Here is a 16,353-nt window from a genome sequence, read left to right as displayed (position 1 = left end):
TTTTATTGCGAGCTCGACTCGGCAGCGACTAACCACAACAAACGGAGCAATCCACGTACACGACGTGTGCCTGTACTGTCAACGGAAAGACAGTGCCGCGTGCGTGCTGCAGCAATACGTTGCGAATGCACATAGCACGATACAGGTGCAGTCGTAAACATAGCATCCCTGCCATCGGCCATACCATGCTGAATACGCCGGTTCTCGTCCGATCCCCGAAGCTAAGCAGCATTGGGCTCGGTCAGTACTTGGGAGGGAGACCACCTGGGAACACCGAGTGCTGATGGCACCCTTCTTTTTGCTTTTTTTTTTTTTTATTGCGTGCTTCTGTGACTTAATTTTTTTTCTTTTTTTTACACTCACGTGTGGTTGGTTTTATTTACTGTTACGTTCAACTGGCGCAGCCTACTGGTAGAGCCAACGTCGAAGTGCAAAAACAATATGCAAGCCGCTAGGCGATTGTACGCGCAGTGACGGTGGTAACCGGTATAAGTAATGGTGCAAAATTTAGTCGCACAAACTGCTAACCGTTTACCTATTACACCCGTATCCAGCTCAGTGACAATCAATAACTTGGCTCATTACTAGCGCCAAACGTGGGCTGCAGCGGACGCACATCGTTGCGCTCGTCCTCTTGTTTTATTGCGAGCTCGACTCGGCAGCGACTAACCACAACAAACGGAGCAATCCACGTACACGACGTGTGCCTGTACTGTCAACGGAAAGACAGTGCCGCGTGCGTGCTGTAGCAATACGTTGCGAATGCACATAGCACGATACAGGTGCAGTCGTAAACATAGCATCCCTGCCATCGGCCATACCATGCTGAATACGCCGGTTCTCGTCCGATCCCCGAAGCTAAGCAGCATTGGGCTCGGTCAGTACTTGGGAGGGAGACCACCTGGGAACACCGAGTGCTGATGGCACCCTTCTTTTTGCTTTTTTTTTTTTATTGCGTGCTTCTGTGACTTAATTTTTTTTCTTTTTTTTACACTCACGTGTGGTTGGTTTTATTTACTGTTACGTTCAACTGGCGCAGCCTACTGGTAGAGCCAACGTCGAAGTGCAAAAACAATATGCAAGCCGCTAGGCGATTGTACGCGCAGTGACGGTGGTAACCGGTATAAGTAATGGTGCAAAATTTAGTCGCACAAACTGCTAACCGTTTACCTATTACACCCGTATCCAGCTCAGTGACAATCAATAACTTGGCTCATTACTAGCGCCAAACGTGGGCTGCAGCGGACGCACATCGTTGCGCTCGTCCTCTTGTTTTATTGCGAGCTCGACTCGGCAGCGACTAACCACAACAAACGGAGCAATCCACGTACACGACGTGTGCCTGTACTGTCAACGGAAAGACAGTGCCGCGTACGTGCTGTAGCAATACGTTGCGAATGCACATAGCACGATACAGGTGCAGTCGTAAACATAGCATCCCTGCCATCGGCCATACCATGCTGAATACGCCGGTTCTCGTCCGATCCCCGAAGCTAAGCAGCATTGGGCTCGGTCAGTACTTGGGAGGGAGACCACCTGGGAACACCGAGTGCTGATGGCACCCTTCTTTTTGCTTTTTTTTTTTTATTGCGTGCTTCTGTGACTTAATTTTTTTTCTTTTTTTTACACTCACGTGTGGTTGGTTTTATTTACTGTTACGTTCAACTGGCGCAGCCTACTGGTAGAGCCAACGTCGAAGTGCAAAAACAATATGCAAGCCGCTAGGCGATTGTACGCGCAGTGACGGTGGTAACCGGTATAAGTAATGGTGCAAAATTTAGTCGCACAAACTGCTAACCGTTTACCTATTACACCCGTATCCAGCTCAGTGACAATCAATAACTTGGCTCATTACTAGCGCCAAACGTGGGCTGCAGCGGACGCACATCGTTGCGCTCGTCCTCTTGTTATTGCGAGCTCGACTCGGCAGCGACTAACCACAACAAACGGAGCAATCCACGTACACGACGTGTGCCTGTACTGTCAACGGAAAGACAGTGCCGCGTGCGTGCTGTAGCAATACGTTGCGAATGCACATAGCACGATACAGGTGCAGTCGTAAACATAGCATCCCTGCCATCGGCCATACCATGCATTCTGCTTCCGGCTCCCGAGCTAAACGGATCGTAGGATCATGGGCTCCAATGGAGCGGCATATGCGGCTGTTAGCCGCGGCAACAGGCTTTCGACGGAGGAAGATAAGGATTTCCAGATTATTTTGCCTCGGCTACCTACAGGACGCATTGTTTTAAATACAGTTTTTTTGCACGGCGACGCTCGTGTTCGCCCGTTCCGTGTGGAAGATTTCCGGGACGCGCTTCAAGCTGTTGGTATGCTCTCTGGCGTCGTCGCCCTTGGAGCATACCAAATCAACCATGTATGGGCGGTGACGATGAAGACAGCCGAGGCTGCCGAAAAGCTGGCTGCCCTGAAGGAGCTACAGGTGAAGGGGCGTCGCTGCCTGGTCATCGACCCCAAGGAACAACAGGTGAAGCTTCGTATCCACTGGCTTCTGCATGGGGTGGACGACGAAGACGTCAAGACCGCGCTGGCCTCCTTCGGCAAAGTGACGGAAGTGACCCGGGAGCGCTGGCGAGTGGATGGCGTTTCCGACAAGGGCTCGACGACCCGAGCAGTGCTGCTGCAGCTGAAAGCCGGAATGAAAGTTGACGACCTGCCCCACCAGATCCGCGTCGCCGGCGAGCTTGCGCTGGTGGTAGCCCCAGGTCGCCCCATGCAGTGCCTACGCTGCCGGGGCTCTGGCCACGTTCGACGAGAATGCAAGGTTCCCCGTTGTTCCCGGTGCAGGCTTTTTGGACACAACGACGCGGACTGTGTACGCTCTTACGCAGTAGCCGCGGGCTCGGCGCAGAGCGAGCCGTCGGCATCAGAACATATGATGGACGTGACCGAGGCGGAGGAAGCGGCCAAGGGTGCTGGAAACAGCAACGTGGCGGCAGAAACGAGCGCGACGACCAAGCAGGCCGAAGCAGGAAGGAATAATATCCCTCCCCCTAAGGAACCAGCAGCTACAGTCGAGAGCGTGCAGACGGCCCCGCAAGAAAATGAGAGCCACCAGCGAGCTACGGATGCAACGCAGGCAGAGGCGGACGACAACGCGACCCATGCTAGCGCCCGCGTCGAATCCGTCTCGGCACCGGTCAAGAGATCCCTGCAGCACGAGGAGAAAGTCGACGGAAAGGCCGGCGGTGACTCCGAGCCACCACCCGCTAAGACGCTACCCGGAAGGCGCTCCACCATCAAGCCTAAGCCGAACTTGGAGGCTGACCGCAGGCTCACCCCGAAGCCGACCAAAGACGATCTCGGACGACGGCCACCGGATGGCCACGGAGGCGTCTAGCGGTCAGCTAGACGTTAAGGTGAGCACCATGCTCCGGGCCTTCTCCCCTCCCGTTTAAATCAGTAATGGCTACCAACCCGTCGCTTAGCCTCGGCACGCTAAACGTTCGAGGTCTGGCCGCCAAAAAGAAACAGAGTCAGGTTTACAGACTACTAGTGGACCACGACCTCGACGTTTTAGCCGTGCAAGAAACCAAGGTAGACGGCGAGGAGGAGACCGGGAGCATGGTGCAAAGGTTCACGTACAACTACTATACGGTAGTGAGCCACGCCTTAGGGACTTCGGCGGGATGTGTGTTGTTCGTGAGGAAGCTTCCAGGACTGGTTATTGACGGTTACTTCTCGTGCACTTCCGGTCGACTTGTCGTTTGTGATTTCAGTTATTGCGATGTCAAATGGCGCGTGTTGTGCATTTATGCACCTAATACAGTGCAAGAGAGGGCAACTTTCTTTTTGAACCTAAAGCATCACTTCTCTGTGCAAAAAACAATAGCCTGTGTAGGGGATTTCAACTGCGTATTGAATGCTGAGGATAGGTCTACGCGACGCGTAGTTTATGACAAAAGCAGCGATATCCTCGCACAAATTATACATGAGTTCGAATTAGAAGATGTCGCTGAGTGTTTTCGGGCTGACCGAGACGTGATGTACACTCACTTTCAGGGCACAAGTCACGCACGATTAGACCGGATCTATCTATCATACGATTTGGTAGAAAAATGCCAGTGCTATGCAGTTACGGCCATATCATTCTCGGATCACTGCCTGGTAAAATGCAGGGTAGGCAGCAAGAAAGAACGAAACAAATTCGTTTGGGAACTGTGGAAAATGAATTCTGAGCTGCTACGAGATGAAACTTTTAATGAAAAGGTAGTGGCTGCTCTGAATTCTTTTGCAACGGATAGTTCTATAAAGTTTGGCGAGGAATGGGAGTTGTTGAAGCAAACCATCAAAATGAAAGCAATTGAAAGAAGTAGCGTACTGCGTTATGAAGAAAAGGCCAGTGAAAAGGATTTAAAAACATTGCTGGCAAAATTGGCGACGCTGGAATGCAAGCAACCGGGCGCTTATCAAGACGATATGCGCGCTGTTAAGAAAAAGCTCGAAGTGTTCGACGAAGAACGCTATCGAGGCGCACTCGTGCGTGCTAGAGCAGAAAGACTAACATGCGGGGAAACGCCAACGAAAAGAGCGATGGGACTAGAAAAAAAACATTCCAGACGTAAGCAGATTGAGGCCATTGAATATGAAGGGGTGGTATTAACCGATAACAATAACATAGGGCATGCGTTCCTTGAGCATTACAAAAAACTTTTTGCATTCAGGCCTGTCAACATGCACGATTTCAATAATTTATTTTTGCAACGAATGCCACAGCTGTCGTCTGAAGTTAAAGAAACCTTAGAACGACCATTAACAGAACATGAAGTGATGAAGGCCATCGAAGACCTGAATCCTGGCAAGTCGCCAGGTCCAGACGGTCTTTGTGCCGCCTGGTACAAATCTTTTAAAGGCCACCTAGCTCATATCTTAACCGCCGTTTACAACGAAGCATACGAACTGAAAATACTTCCACCATCCTTTGGCCAGTCCCATACCGTACTAATACCGAAAACAGAAGACACCGAAAAGCTCAAGCAACTTTCATCATACAGACCCATTGCGCTTACTAATTGCGACTACAAAATATTGATGAAGGTGTTGGCACGGCGTATGCAGTCAGTCATTAAGGATGTAGTCGGCCCACACCAGACGTGTGGAATTCGCGGAAGAACCATCTTTACTAACATTCATAAGTTGAAGTGTGTGCTGGAGTGTTGTGATGCCATGTGTGAGGCAGTTGCGAGCCTCCAGCTAGACTTGGAGAAAGCATTTGACTGTGTTTCTCACGAGATATTGCTCACCATCCTTCAACATGTTAATTTTGGCCACATAATCACTGAGGGGGTGACCATGGCGTACCGGAGTTGCTATACGAGACTTATAATTAATCAAATGCTGGGGGCCCCCATTAACGTGAAGCGCTCCGTTCGCCAGGGTTGTCCACTCAGCCCACTCCTGTTTTGTGTTTACATAGAAACGCTATGTCAGGCCATCATTGAAAATGAATACATTAAGGGATTTTGCCTCCAAGCAGCAGAGGTGAAGTTATTGGCATATGCTGACGATGTGGCTGTATGTTGTAAAGATACGCAAAGTGTATTGAACGCAGTGAGTATCGTCAGACAGTTTGGTAATGCCACTAATAGCTTCGTGAACTGGCAGAAATGTTTGGGGTTTTGGCACGGGGAATGGGCGTCCACACCAGACCACTTTTCCAACGTAACCTGGGTCACGACGCCAGTTAAGTACCTTGGCGCACCCCTTGATGCCTACAAGGACAGTAGCGAATACTGGAAGGAGCGAACAAAAGAAGTAAAAGAAAAAGCCGACCGATGGAACGCCGTTCACTTGTCCATGTTCGCGCGAGCTACAGCGTGCAACACGTTTCTCGTGACAAAGATCTGGTACGTGATGCAGGTCCTACAGTGCTCTCGGATTAATGTGCAGAAACTGCACCGCGTGTTCGCTGTATTCGTGTGGGCATCGAGCTGGGAGCGATGCAGCCGAGATAATCTCTTCCGACGCGTGAAGGATGGTGGTCTGGGGTTGGCGCACCTTTTCTTGCGTCAACTGGTGAATAGATTCTTCTTCTTTCGAGATACAAACGACCCATTTCTGCGCACGGTGATCCAAATGAGGCTTTCAAGATCACTTCCCGAGTTTGTAGTAGGTACCGAAATAATGCCAGGATCTGTCCGTGGGTTCTTTCGGGAAATAGTTGATAGTGTTTCTTTTTTGCGTGTTCGTTTTTCAAGTGAATATTTGTGGAATGCAAAACGGAAAAAGTTATACCGTGATTTGTGTGATAGTGTATTGCTTGTACCCATGTACAGAGCCGTGTACAGTGGAGGCCCAGGCCTAGACGTCTTGAAAAGGGTGAAGATGATGCCAGTTCAACCAGCCACGAAATCTTTCTTCTTTAAATTACATACCGGTACCTTATCTGTTAAAATTTTCCTGGAACAACGTGGGTTCTACATGCCGTGGGGAACCCACTGCCTCATTTGTAAAAAACCGGAAAGCATAGATCATGTCTTCATCCACTGTTGGGAGGGGGTTTTCTTCTGGGACGTGTTGCAAAGAACTTTGAAAAAGGAGTTACCGATAGATCCACACGGAATCAGGTTTCTGGCAGTTAATGATGACGAAGGATTCCCGTACGACCTTATCATGCTAACAGGCCTCCACTGTTTATGGCGCGCAAGAATGGCGGGCTACCATTGTGACCCGGATGCCCGACCGGCGCGTTTATACTTTCGAGAATGTATGCAAAAATATGTAGAAGTGCAGAAGTTGCAACAGCCTGTTCCTGAGTGGCTGCCGAGGGTTGAACCCCTGACAGCGCTCAAGGAATTTTAATACGACAATGTCATGCCACAGTAGCGGACGGCAACGAATGTGTATATTACTGTTTCTTGTTCCGTTTTTGTATTCATTATTTCCTTTTTGTCTTTTTCTTTCGTTTCTGTGTATATCATTTAAGGAATGTGTGTTGTGGTGACATGTCGAGGATTGGCAATAAAGAAAAAAAAAAAAAAAATCGGCCATACCATGCTGAATACGCCGGTTCTCGTCCGATCCCCGAAGCTAAGCAGCATTGGGCTCGGTCAGTACTTGGGAGGGAGACCACCTGGGAACACCGAGTGCTGATGGCACCCTTCTTTTTGCTTTTTTTTTTTTTTATTGCGTGCTTCTGTGACTTAATTTTTTTTCTTTTTTTTACACTCACGTGTGGTTGGTTTTATTTACTGTTACGTTCAACTGGCGCAGCCTACTGGTAGAGCCAACGTCGAAGTGCAAAAACAATATGCAAGCCGCTAGGCGATTGTACGCGCAGTGACGGTGGTAACCGGTATAAGTAATGGTGCAAAATTTAGTCGCACAAACTGCTAACCGTTTACCTATTACACCCGTATCCAGCTCAGTGACAATCAATAACTTGGCTCATTACTAGCGCCAAACGTGGGCTGCAGCGGACGCACATCGTTGCGCTCGTCCTCTTGTTTTATTGCGAGCTCGACTCGGCAGCGACTAACCACAACAAACGGAGCAATCCACGTACACGACGTGTGCCTGTACTGTCAACGGAAAGACAGTGCCGCGTGCGTGCTGTAGCAATACGTTGCGAATGCACATAGCACGATACAGGTGCAGTCGTAAACATAGCATCCCTGCCATCGGCCATACCATGCTGAATACGCCGGTTCTCGTCCGATCCCCGAAGCTAAGCAGCATTGGGCTCGGTCAGTACTTGGGAGGGAGACCACCTGGGAACACCGAGTGCTGATGGCACCCTTCTTTTTGCTTTTTTTTTTTTTTTATTGCGTGCTTCTGTGACCTAATTTTTTTTCTTTTTTTTACACTCACGTGTGGTTGGTTTTATTTACTGTTACGTTCAACTGGCGCAGCCTACTGGTAGAGCCAACGTCGAAGTGCAAAAACAATATGCAAGCCGCTAGGCGATTGTACGCGCAGTGACGGTGGTAACCGGTATAAGTAATGGTGCAAAATTTAGTCGCACAAACTGCTAACCGTTTACCTATTACACCCGTATCCAGCTCAGTGACAATCAATAACTTGGCTCATTACTAGCGCCAAACGTGGGCTGCAGCGGACGCACATCGTTGCGCTCGTCCTCTTGTTTTATTGCGAGCTCGACTCGGCAGCGACTAACCACAACAAACGGAGCAATCCACGTACACGACGTGTGCCTGTACTGTCAACGGAAAGACAGTGCCGCGTGCGTGCTGTAGCAATACGTTGCGAATGCACATAGCACGATACAGGTGCAGTCGTAAACATAGCATCCCTGCCATCGGCCATACCATGCTGAATACGCCGGTTCTCGTCCGATCCCCGAAGCTAAGCAGCATTGGGCTCGGTCAGTACTTGGGAGGGAGACCACCTGGGAACACCGAGTGCTGATGGCACCCTTCTTTTTGCTTTTTTTTTTTATTGCGTGCTTCTGTGACTTAATTTTTTTTCTTTTTTTTACACTCACGTGTGGTTGGTTTTATTTACTGTTACGTTCAACTGGCGCAGCCTACTGGTAGAGCCAACGTCGAAGTGCAAAAACAATATGCAAGCCGCTAGGCGATTGTACGCGCAGTGACGGTGGTAACCGGTATAAGTAATGGTGCAAAATTTAGTCGCACAAACTGCTAACCGTTTACCTATTACACCCGTATCCAGCTCAGTGACAATCAATAACTTGGCTCATTACTAGCGCCAAACGTGGGCTGCAGCGGACGCACATCGTTGCGCTCGTCCTCTTGTTATTGCGAGCTCGACTCGGCAGCGACTAACCACAACAAACGGAGCAATCCACGTACACGACGTGTGCCTGTACTGTCAACGGAAAGACAGTGCCGCGTGCGTGCTGTAGCAATACGTTGCGAATGCACATAGCACGATACAGGTGCAGTCGTAAACATAGCATCCCTGCCATCGGCCATACCATGCATTCTGCTTCCGGCTCCCGAGCTAAACGGATCGTAGGATCATGGGCTCCAATGGAGCGGCATATGCGGCTGTTAGCCGCGGCAACAGGCTTTCGACGGAGGAAGATAAGGATTTCCAGATTATTTTGCCTCGGCTACCTACAGGACGCATTGTTTTAAATACAGTTTTTTTGCACGGCGACGCTCGTGTTCGCCCGTTCCGTGTGGAAGATTTCCGGGACGCGCTTCAAGCTGTTGGTATGCTCTCTGGCGTCGTCGCCCTTGGAGCATACCAAATCAACCATGTATGGGCGGTGACGATGAAGACAGCCGAGGCTGCCGAAAAGCTGGCTGCCCTGAAGGAGCTACAGGTGAAGGGGCGTCGCTGCCTGGTCATCGACCCCAAGGAACAACAGGTGAAGCTTCGTATCCACTGGCTTCTGCATGGGGTGGACGACGAAGACGTCAAGACCGCGCTGGCCTCCTTCGGCAAAGTGACGGAAGTGACCCGGGAGCGCTGGCGAGTGGATGGCGTTTCCGACAAGGGCTCGACGACCCGAGCAGTGCTGCTGCAGCTGAAAGCCGGAATGAAAGTTGACGACCTGCCCCACCAGATCCGCGTCGCCGGCGAGCTTGCGCTGGTGGTAGCCCCAGGTCGCCCCATGCAGTGCCTACGCTGCCGGGGCTCTGGCCACGTTCGACGAGAATGCAAGGTTCCCCGTTGTTCCCGGTGCAGGCTTTTTGGACACAACGACGCGGACTGTGTACGCTCTTACGCAGTAGCCGCGGGCTCGGCGCAGAGCGAGCCGTCGGCATCAGAACATATGATGGACGTGACCGAGGCGGAGGAAGCGGCCAAGGGTGCTGGAAACAGCAACGTGGCGGCAGAAACGAGCGCGACGACCAAGCAGGCCGAAGCAGGAAGGAATAATATCCCTCCCCCTAAGGAACCAGCAGCTACAGTCGAGAGCGTGCAGACGGCCCCGCAAGAAAATGAGAGCCACCAGCGAGCTACGGATGCAACGCAGGCAGAGGCGGACGACAACGCGACCCATGCTAGCGCCCGCGTCGAATCCGTCTCGGCACCGGTCAAGAGATCCCTGCAGCACGAGGAGAAAGTCGACGGAAAGGCCGGCGGTGACTCCGAGCCACCACCCGCTAAGACGCTACCCGGAAGGCGCTCCACCATCAAGCCTAAGCCGAACTTGGAGGCTGACCGCAGGCTCACCCCGAAGCCGACCAAAGACGAACTCGGACGACGGCCACCGGATGGCCACGGAGGCGTCTAGCGGTCAGCTAGACGTTAAGGTGAGCACCATGCTCCGGGCCTTCTCCCCTCCCGTTTAAATCAGTAATGGCTACCAACCCGTCGCTTAGCCTCGGCACGCTAAACGTTCGAGGTCTGGCCGCCAAAAAGAAACAGAGTCAGGTTTACAGACTACTAGTGGACCACGACCTCGACGTTTTAGCCGTGCAAGAAACCAAGGTAGACGGCGAGGAGGAGACCGGGAGCATGGTGCAAAGGTTCACGTACAACTACTATACGGTAGTGAGCCACGCCTTAGGGACTTCGGCGGGATGTGTGTTGTTCGTGAGGAAGCTTCCAGGACTGGTTATTGACGGTTACTGCTCGTGCACTTCCGGTCGACTTGTCGTTTGTGATTTCAGTTATTGCGATGTCAAATGGCGCGTGTTGTGCATTTATGCACCTAATACAGTGCAAGAGAGGGCAACTTTCTTTTTGAACCTAAAGCATCACTTCTCTGTGCAAAAAACAATAGCCTGTGTAGGGGATTTCAACTGCGTATTGAATGCTGAGGATAGGTCTACGCGACGCGTAGTTTATGACAAAAGCAGCGATATCCTCGCACAAATTATACATGAGTTCGAATTAGAAGATGTCGCTGAGTGTTTTCGGGCTGACCGAGACGTGATGTACACTCACTTTCAGGGCACAAGTCACGCACGATTAGACCGGATCTATCTATCATACGATTTGGTAGAAAAATGCCAGTGCTATGCAGTTACGGCCATATCATTCTCGGATCACTGCCTGGTAAAATGCAGGGTAGGCAGCAAGAAAGAACGAAACAAATTCGTTTGGGAACTGTGGAAAATGAATTCTGAGCTGCTACGAGATGAAACTTTTAATGAAAAGGTAGTGGCTGCTCTGAATTCTTTTGCAACGGATAGTTCTATAAAGTTTGGCGAGGAATGGGAGTTGTTGAAGCAAACCATCAAAATGAAAGCAATTGAAAGAAGTAGCGTACTGCGTTATGAAGAAAAGGCCAGTGAAAAGGATTTAAAAACATTGCTGGCAAAATTGGCGACGCTGGAATGCAAGCAACCGGGCGCTTATCAAGACGATATGCGCGCTGTTAAGAAAAAGCTCGAAGTGTTCGACGAAGAACGCTATCGAGGCGCACTCGTGCGTGCTAGAGCAGAAAGACTAACATGCGGGGAAACGCCAACGAAAAGAGCGATGGGACTAGAAAAAAAACATTCCAGACGTAAGCAGATTGAGGCCATTGAATATGAAGGGGTGGTATTAACCGATAACAATAACATAGGGCATGCGTTCCTTGAGCATTACAAAAAACTTTTTGCATTCAGGCCTGTCAACATGCACGATTTCAATAATTTATTTTTGCAACGAATGCCACAGCTGTCGTCTGAAGTTAAAGAAACCTTAGAACGACCATTAACAGAACATGAAGTGATGAAGGCCATCGAAGACCTGAATCCTGGCAAGTCGCCAGGTCCAGACGGTCTTTGTGCCGCCTGGTACAAATCTTTTAAAGGCCACCTAGCTCATATCTTAACCGCCGTTTACAACGAAGTATACGAACTGAAAATACTTCCACCATCCTTTGGCCAGTCCCATACCGTACTAATACCGAAAACAGAAGACACCGAAAAGCTCAAGCAACTTTCATCATACAGACCCATTGCGCTTACTAATTGCGACTACAAAATATTGATGAAGGTGTTGGCACGGCGTATGCAGTCAGTCATTAAGGATGTAGTCGGCCCACACCAGACGTGTGGAATTCGCGGAAGAACCATCTTTACTAACATTCATAAGTTGAAGTGTGTGCTGGAGTGTTGTGATGCCATGTGTGAGGCAGTTGCGAGCCTCCAGCTAGACTTGGAGAAAGCATTTGACTGTGTTTCTCACGAGATATTGCTCACCATCCTTCAACATGTTAATTTTGGCCACATAATCACTGAGGGGGTGACCATGGCGTACCGGAGTTGCTATACGAGACTTATAATTAATCAAATGCTGGGGGCCCCCATTAACGTGAAGCGCTCCGTTCGCCAGGGTTGTCCACTCAGCCCACTCCTGTTTTGTGTTTACATAGAAACGCTATGTCAGGCCATCATTGAAAATGAATACATTAAGGGATTTTGCCTCCAAGCAGCAGAGGTGAAGTTATTGGCATATGCTGACGATGTGGCTGTATGTTGTAAAGATACGCAAAGTGTATTGAACGCAGTGAGTATCGTCAGACAGTTTGGTAATGCCACTAATAGCTTCGTGAACTGGCAGAAATGTTTGGGGTTTTGGCACGGGGAATGGGCGTCCACACCAGACCACTTTTCCAACGTAACCTGGGTCACGACGCCAGTTAAGTACCTTGGCGCACCCCTTGATGCCTACAAGGACAGTAGCGAATACTGGAAGGAGCGAACAAAAGAAGTAAAAGAAAAAGCCGACCGATGGAACGCCGTTCACTTGTCCATGTTCGCGCGAGCTACAGCGTGCAACACGTTTCTCGTGACAAAGATCTGGTACGTGATGCAGGTCCTACAGTGCTCTCGGATTAATGTGCAGAAACTGCACCGCGTGTTCGCTGTATTCGTGTGGGCATCGAGCTGGGAGCGATGCAGCCGAGATAATCTCTTCCGACGCGTGAAGGATGGTGGTCTGGGGTTGGCGCACCTTTTCTTGCGTCAACTGGTGAATAGATTCTTCTTCTTTCGAGATACAAACGACCCATTTCTGCGCACGGTGATCCAAATGAGGCTTTCAAGATCACTTCCCGAGTTTGTAGTAGGTACCGAAATAATGCCAGGATCTGTCCGTGGGTTCTTTCGGGAAATAGTTGATAGTGTTTCTTTTTTGCGTGTTCGTTTTTCAAGTGAATATTTGTGGAATGCAAAACGGAAAAAGTTATACCGTGATTTGTGTGATAGTGTATTGCTTGTACCCATGTACAGAGCCGTGTACAGTGGAGGCCCAGGCCTAGACGTCTTGAAAAGGGTGAAGATGATGCCAGTTCAACCAGCCACGAAATCTTTCTTCTTTAAATTACATACCGGTACCTTATCTGTTAAAATTTTCCTGGAACAACGTGGGTTCTACATGCCGTGGGGAACCCACTGCCTCATTTGTAAAAAACCGGAAAGCATAGATCATGTCTTCATCCACTGTTGGGAGGGGGTTTTCTTCTGGGACGTGTTGCAAAGAACTTTGAAAAAGGAGTTACCGATAGATCCACACGGAATCAGGTTTCTGGCAGTTAATGATGACGAAGGATTCCCGTACGACCTTATCATGCTAACAGGCCTCCACTGTTTATGGCGCGCAAGAATGGCGGGCTACCATTGTGACCCGGATGCCCGACCGGCGCGTTTATACTTTCGAGAATGTATGCAAAAATATGTAGAAGTGCAGAAGTTGCAACAGCCTGTTCCTGAGTGGCTGCCGAGGGTTGAACCCCTGACAGCGCTCAAGGAATTTTAATACGACAATGTCATGCCACAGTAGCGGACGGCAACGAATGTGTATATTACTGTTTCTTGTTCCGTTTTTGTATTCATTATTTCCTTTTTGTCTTTTTCTTTCGTTTCTGTGTATATCATTTAAGGAATGTGTGTTGTGGTGACATGTCGAGGATTGGCAATAAAGAAAAAAAAAAAAAATCGGCCATACCATGCTGAATACGCCGGTTCTCGTCCGATCCCCGAAGCTAAGCAGCATTGGGCTCGGTCAGTACTTGGGAGGGAGACCACCTGGGAACACCGAGTGCTGATGGCACCCTTCTTTTTGCTTTTTTTTTTTTTATTGCGTGCTTCTGTGACTTAATTTTTTTTCTTTTTTTTACACTCACGTGTGGTTGGTTTTATTTACTGTTACGTTCAACTGGCGCAGCCTACTGGTAGAGCCAACGTCGAAGTGCAAAAACAATATGCAAGCCGCTAGGCGATTGTACGCGCAGTGACGGTGGTAACCGGTATAAGTAATGGTGCAAAATTTAGTCGCACAAACTGCTAACCGTTTACCTATTACACCCGTATCCAGCTCAGTGACAATCAATAACTTGGCTCATTACTAGCGCCAAACGTGGGCTGCAGCGGACGCACATCGTTGCGCTCGTCCTCTTGTTTTATTGCGAGCTCGACTCGGCAGCGACTAACCACAACAAACGGAGCAATCCACGTACACGACGTGTGCCTGTACTGTCAACGGAAAGACAGTGCCGCGTGCGTGCTGTAGCAATACGTTGCGAATGCACATAGCACGATACAGGTGCAGTCGTAAACATAGCATCCCTGCCATCGGCCATACCATGCTGAATACGCCGGTTCTCGTCCGATCCCCGAAGCTAAGCAGCATTGGGCTCGGTCAGTACTTGGGAGGGAGACCACCTGGGAACACCGAGTGCTGATGGCACCCTTCTTTTTGCTTTTTTTTTTTTTTATTGCGTGCTTCTGTGACTTAATTTTTTTTCTTTTTTTTACACTCACGTGTGGTTGGTTTTATTTACTGTTACGTTCAACTGGCGCAGCCTACTGGTAGAGCCAACGTCGAAGTGCAAAAACAATATGCAAGCCGCTAGGCGATTGTACGCGCAGTGACGGTGGTAACCGGTATAAGTAATGGTGCAAAATTTAGTCGCACAAACTGCTAACCGTTTACCTATTACACCCGTATCCAGCTCAGTGACAATCAATAACTTGGCTCATTACTAGCGCCAAACGTGGGCTGCAGCGGACGCACATCGTTGCGCTCGTCCTCTTGTTTTATTGCGAGCTCGACTCGGCAGCGACTAACCACAACAAACGGAGCAATCCACGTACACGACGTGTGCCTGTACTGTCAACGGAAAGACAGTGCCGCGTGCGTGCTGTAGCAATACGTTGCGAATGCACATAGCACGATACAGGTGCAGTCGTAAACATAGCATCCCTGCCATCGGCCATACCATGCTGAATACGCCGGTTCTCGTCCGATCCCCGAAGCTAAGCAGCATTGGGCTCGGTCAGTACTTGGGAGGGAGACCACCTGGGAACACCGAGTGCTGATGGCACCCTTCTTTTTGCTTTTTTTTTTTTTTATTGCGTGCTTCTGTGACTTAATTTTTTTTCTTTTTTTTACACTCACGTGTGGTTGGTTTTATTTACTGTTACGTTCAACTGGCGCAGCCTACTGGTAGAGCCAACGTCGAAGTGCAAAAACAATATGCAAGCCGCTAGGCGATTGTACGCGCAGTGACGGTGGTAACCGGTATAAGTAATGGTGCAAAATTTAGTCGCACAAACTGCTAACCGTTTACCTATTACACCCGTATCCAGCTCAGTGACAATCAATAACTTGGCTCATTACTAGCGCCAAACGTGGGCTGCAGCGGACGCACATCGTTGCGCTCGTCCTCTTGTTTTATTGCGAGCTCGACTCGGCAGCGACTAACCACAACAAACGGAGCAATCCACGTACACGACGTGTGCCTGTACTGTCAACGGAAAGACAGTGCCGCGTGCGTGCTGTAGCAATACGTTGCGAATGCACATAGCACGATACAGGTGCAGTCGTAAACATAGCATCCCTGCCATCGGCCATACCATGCTGAATACGCCGGTTCTCGTCCGATCCCCGAAGCTAAGCAGCATTGGGCTCGGTCAGTACTTGGGAGGGAGACCACCTGGGAACACCGAGTGCTGATGGCACCCTTCTTTTTGCTTTTTTTTTTTTTTATTGCGTGCTTCTGTGACTTAATTTCTTTTCTTTTTTTTACACTCACGTGTGGTTGGTTTTATTTACTGTTACGTTCAACTGGCGCAGCCTACTGGTAGAGCCAACGTCGAAGTGCAAAAACAATATGCAAGCCGCTAGGCGATTGTACGCGCAGTGACGGTGGTAACCGGTATAAGTAATGGTGCAAAATTTAGTCGCACAAACTGCTAACCGTTTACCTATTACACCCGTATCCAGCTCAGTGACAATCAATAACTTGGCTCATTACTAGCGCCAAACGTGGGCTGCAGCGGACGCACATCGTTGCGCTCGTCCTCTTGTTTTATTGCGAGCTCGACTCGGCAGCGACTAACCACAACAAACGGAGCAATCCACGTACACGACGTGTGCCTGTACTGTCAACGGAAAGACAGTGCCGCGTGCGTGCTGTAGCAATACGTTGCGAATGCACATAGCACGATACAGGTG

At 49.7% G+C, this 16,353-nt stretch overlaps 8 non-coding genes and 2 pseudogenes across 8 annotated transcripts; all 10 read left to right on the top strand.

Annotated features, from left to right (window-relative positions):
- Nucleotides 1–170: 170 nt before the first annotated feature.
- LOC140218090 (5S ribosomal RNA) lies at nt 171–289 on the top strand. Its single transcript, XR_011894552.1, has one exon. It is a non-coding gene; the product is annotated as a 5S ribosomal RNA (ribosomal RNA).
- A 518-nt stretch (nt 290–807) lies between these two features.
- On the top strand, nt 808–926 carry LOC140218089 (5S ribosomal RNA). The gene has a single exon (XR_011894551.1). It is a non-coding gene; the product is annotated as a 5S ribosomal RNA (ribosomal RNA).
- Nucleotides 927–1,442: 516 nt separating this feature from the next.
- On the top strand, nt 1,443–1,561 carry LOC140218088 (5S ribosomal RNA). Its single transcript, XR_011894550.1, has one exon. It is a non-coding gene; the product is annotated as a 5S ribosomal RNA (ribosomal RNA).
- A 5,438-nt stretch (nt 1,562–6,999) lies between these two features.
- LOC140217840 (5S ribosomal RNA) lies at nt 7,000–7,118 on the top strand (annotated as a pseudogene).
- A 518-nt stretch (nt 7,119–7,636) lies between these two features.
- On the top strand, nt 7,637–7,755 carry LOC140218087 (5S ribosomal RNA). The gene has a single exon (XR_011894549.1). It is a non-coding gene; the product is annotated as a 5S ribosomal RNA (ribosomal RNA).
- Nucleotides 7,756–8,274: 519 nt separating this feature from the next.
- On the top strand, nt 8,275–8,393 carry LOC140218086 (5S ribosomal RNA). Its single transcript, XR_011894548.1, has one exon. It is a non-coding gene; the product is annotated as a 5S ribosomal RNA (ribosomal RNA).
- A 5,435-nt stretch (nt 8,394–13,828) lies between these two features.
- Nucleotides 13,829–13,947, top strand: LOC140217839 (5S ribosomal RNA; annotated as a pseudogene).
- A 517-nt stretch (nt 13,948–14,464) lies between these two features.
- Nucleotides 14,465–14,583, top strand: LOC140218085 (5S ribosomal RNA). Its single transcript, XR_011894547.1, has one exon. It is a non-coding gene; the product is annotated as a 5S ribosomal RNA (ribosomal RNA).
- Nucleotides 14,584–15,101: 518 nt separating this feature from the next.
- On the top strand, nt 15,102–15,220 carry LOC140218084 (5S ribosomal RNA). Its single transcript, XR_011894546.1, has one exon. It is a non-coding gene; the product is annotated as a 5S ribosomal RNA (ribosomal RNA).
- Nucleotides 15,221–15,738: 518 nt separating this feature from the next.
- On the top strand, nt 15,739–15,857 carry LOC140218083 (5S ribosomal RNA). Its single transcript, XR_011894545.1, has one exon. It is a non-coding gene; the product is annotated as a 5S ribosomal RNA (ribosomal RNA).
- Nucleotides 15,858–16,353: the final 496 nt, after the last annotated feature.

This window comes from Dermacentor andersoni, chromosome 4, assembly GCF_023375885.2.
Source record: "Dermacentor andersoni chromosome 4, qqDerAnde1_hic_scaffold, whole genome shotgun sequence".
Lineage (NCBI taxonomy): Eukaryota > Metazoa > Arthropoda > Arachnida > Ixodida > Ixodidae > Dermacentor > Dermacentor andersoni.
Note: the sequence above shows the minus strand (reverse complement) of the source record. Positions and strands in the feature narration are given on the sequence as shown.